We start from the raw sequence: 3,845 nt of genomic DNA, 5'->3' as shown, positions 1-3,845 counted from the left end.
AAGTGATATCATATAGTATTTTTTTTTGTCTGTCTGGCTTATTTCACTTAGCATAATGTTCTCCAGGTCCTTCCATGTTGCTGCAAATGGCAGAATTTCCTTCTTTTTAATGACTGAATAGTATTTAATCTCTCTCTCACTCATACACACACACACACACACATCACATCTTTATCCACTCATCTGTTGATGGACACTTAGGTTGCTTCCATATCTTTTGACTATTGAAAGTAATGCTGCTATGAACATCAACATACATATATTTTTTCAAGTTAGTGTTTTTGTTTTTTTTGGACATATACCCAAGAGTAGAATTGCTGTTTCATATGGTAATTTTTACTTTTAGTTTTTTGAGAAACCTCCATACTGTTTTCCATAGTGGCTGTACCAACTTACATTCCCACCGACACTGTCTGAGGGTTCCCTTTTCTCCACAACCCTGTCAGCATTTGTTATTTGTGGTCTTTTGGATGATGACCATTCTGACAGATGTGAAGTGATACCTCATTGTGGCTTTAATTTGCATTTCTTTGATGATTAATGATGTTGAGCATCTTCATGTGCTTGCTGACCATCTGTATGTCTTCTTTGGAAACATGTCTCTATTCAGTGGGATGAGATGGTATTTTCATAGCTTCTCATTCATTTCCTCCACACCCTCCTTAGCTACTATGAAAATATTCAATACATTTGGAGAAAGATTTTAATGTCAGATAATGATAACTCATTTCTATTCCCAGGTATTGTTCTACCTTTTTGACAGGCTTTCCATGCTTTCATGCAGAGAAGTAAGAAATTTGGAGATTATTTATTTATTGGCTGCACTCAGTCTTCATTGGTGGGTGCGGGCTTTCTATAGTTGTGGTGAGCAGAGGCTACTCATTGTGCTGGCTTCTCTTGTTGTGCTCCAGACCGCACAGGCTCAGGAGTTGTGGTGCATGGGCTTAGTTCCACCAAGGCATGTGGAATCTTCCTGGGAAAAAGGATCAAACCCATGTCCCCTGCATTGGCAGGAGGATTCTTAACCACTGGGCCACCAGAGAATTCCAAGAAATCTGGAGATTTAAAGGCAGCTGAAAAACAACAGAGGCAATGCCATAAGGACTCACATGAGCAATATTCTGGGATGGTGAATTTTTCTGTCTTCTCAAGCTATTCAAGAGACAAATTATTTAGAAGCATTCCTAACTGGCATTCTTCTGCCATCCCAGGTACCCGTAGCCCCATCCTCATCAAGCAGAAAAGGAATACAAGCCAACCCAAAGTTTAGCTCTACTGGTTTCACTGTTCAAAGCCTTGACATTCAGAGTGAAGGAAGAGTTAATTTTGAAATTTTTATAGCCTAGTACTTCCCACTCCTAGTGTCTTCCTTGCTATTTAAGCAGAGACTTGACATTTCTAATTAGGAAGTTTTACTTCCAGGCAAGTGGAATTTACCCCCAGCTGGGAAAACATGGCTTAGTAAGAGTTTGACATCAGCCCTCATTGATCTGAAGATTATCTCTCGTTTGAGACTGAAGAGCCTCTGGGAGACTAGGGAGGGGAAACAAATGTGGGAAAGTGTGTGGAAATGCTTTCTTTGACTTCGGGGTTAGGTGGATCAAGTTTGGCAGGCAGAGACTTGGGAGCAGAAAATCGTTTTCTTTCTGCCCCCTACTGCAGCCCTCCTCCCCTAGCTCCCCTTGTCAATATTTCAGAATCTTAACTTGCTAAAAGGAGGCAAAGGACTTGTTGATCACAGCCACTAAAGATTTGCACAGTATTTTAACTTTACTGACAAAATGGCTTATTTCTTTGTTACTTTCAGATATTTGGTGCACACATTAAAAGTATGTTTGGGTAAATGGGAAAGTGAGTTACCTCTGTTTCTCTTTAAGGACTGAGTGTAATAATGGTCTTACCAAACTGATCATCACTGGGAAGTCTGCCCCCCAATTGGAAACCGTATATGAGTTTTCTTCCTCCTATTTTTCTTGGTTTCTTCCTTTGGTACCTTTGGCACACTGGCATTTCCCATTAGCCTGTGTCTTCCCTCTGGCTCTTAGGGACATCATGTCATGTCCGTTATGTCCATATCAAGTGTCTGAAACCTGGATCATCTCTCCTACAGGATACCAAATGGCAGGATGCAGCTGCCATGCAGTGGAATATCCTCTTTACTGAGGAGAAAACTGGTCCCCAAACACTCTAATCTGAGTGTTCAGGAACATCTCTGGGAAGTACAGTGTATGCTTGTCATTTCTGGCCTGTCTAGAGGCTACTCTAATCTCTCTTGGGAACACCCGGCTGCATTCCCAGCCCTGCTGTCACTGTGGATGGTGATGTGACTGAAATAGTTACCTTTGTGTTGTGCTCCACTATGTGCAAGCTCACTCAGTTGTGTCCGACCCTTTGCGACCCCGTGGACTGTAGCCCGCCAGGCTCCTCTGTCCATGGGATTCTTCAGGCAAGAGTACTGGAGTGGCTTGCCATTTCCTCCTTCAGGGGATCTTCCCGACCCAGGAATTGAACCTGCATCTCCCTTGTCTCCTGCATTGCAGGTGGATTCTTTACTGCTGAGCCACTGGGGAAGCCCACTGAATGTCTGTTTCTCAGTGGGCTATATTCTTTAACTGCTATAACTCAGAAGTCTGTCCAACTCTCAAACCTTAGAGTTGTCCTGAGAAGTCTTGTGAGGGTTACCCCTCAGGGCTCTGCTTGATTATTTTTTTAAAAAATTAATTAATTTTAATTGGAGGCTAATTACTGTACAATATTGTAGTGGTTTTTGCCAAACATTGACATGATAAGAGAGTGTGACAGCACCTTAAGACAGGACTCCTGAGTGCTCCAATCTCCCATTGCTTTGGATGAGTTCTAATTTGGCCTTAGGAGTTGTAGTATTCCTTTGGTTACCTCCTTCTAGTGTTTTATCTTAAATTTTATATAGAGGATGTAACAAGAGTACCATCTACAAGTTTCTAGTAAATCCTAGGATCCTTTTATAAATTGACCTGAAAGTAAAAGTGAGACTTGCTCAGTCGTGTCTGACTCTTTGTGATCCCATGGACTATACAGTCCATGGAATTCTCCAGACCAAAATACTGGAGTGGGTAGCCTTTCCCTTCTCCAGGGGTTCTTCCCAACCCAGGGATCGAACCCAGGTCTCTCACATTGCAGGCATATTCTTTACCAGCTGAGCCATAAGGGAAGCCCAATAATACTGGAGTGGGTAGCCTATTCCTTCTCCAGGGGATCTTCCCAACCCAGGGATTGAACCAGGTCTTCTGCATTTCAGGCAGATTCTTTACCAGTTGAGCCACAAGGGAAGCCTGGACATTGACTTAGTATTTCACAATTCTAGGAAAATATACAAATTCGACCATAACAAGGATCCAGGCTTAAATGGATATACGTATTAATGACAGAGAACCTTGCTACTGCAAAGTGCCTTATAAGTGAACTTTCAGGGTTAGCTCCTTGCCTTTGAATTATAGCTTTAAAATGGCTAACAGAGGGGACATTATATAGAAGAGAGTAGCACTGAGAGATCTTAGGAAGCCTTCAAAGTTCCTTGAACTGCTTTAAGTAAGTAGCCACTTGAACCTAGACAAAAAGGGATGAAAAGTACAAGAAGGTGTATCAGCACATTGGGTGCACCAAGAAAGGAGCCAGGGTCCTTTCTTAAAGGGATCAAGGTCAAGTGGGTGTCTGAGTTCAAGACAGATTATAGGTGAACAGTGAGTGAAAACAACCAGGGTTGGGGAAGAGAAGAGCTGGACAGTTTCTGAGTAGGAGGCCAATGACACAGGAACCAGCTTAATGGAAGCTCTGAGAGCGATAAATCAAGGGGGCAGGGTCATAGC

This window comes from Bubalus bubalis, chromosome X (assembly GCF_019923935.1).
Source record: "Bubalus bubalis isolate 160015118507 breed Murrah chromosome X, NDDB_SH_1, whole genome shotgun sequence".
NCBI classification, from domain to species: domain Eukaryota; kingdom Metazoa; phylum Chordata; class Mammalia; order Artiodactyla; family Bovidae; genus Bubalus; species Bubalus bubalis.
Note: the sequence above shows the minus strand (reverse complement) of the source record.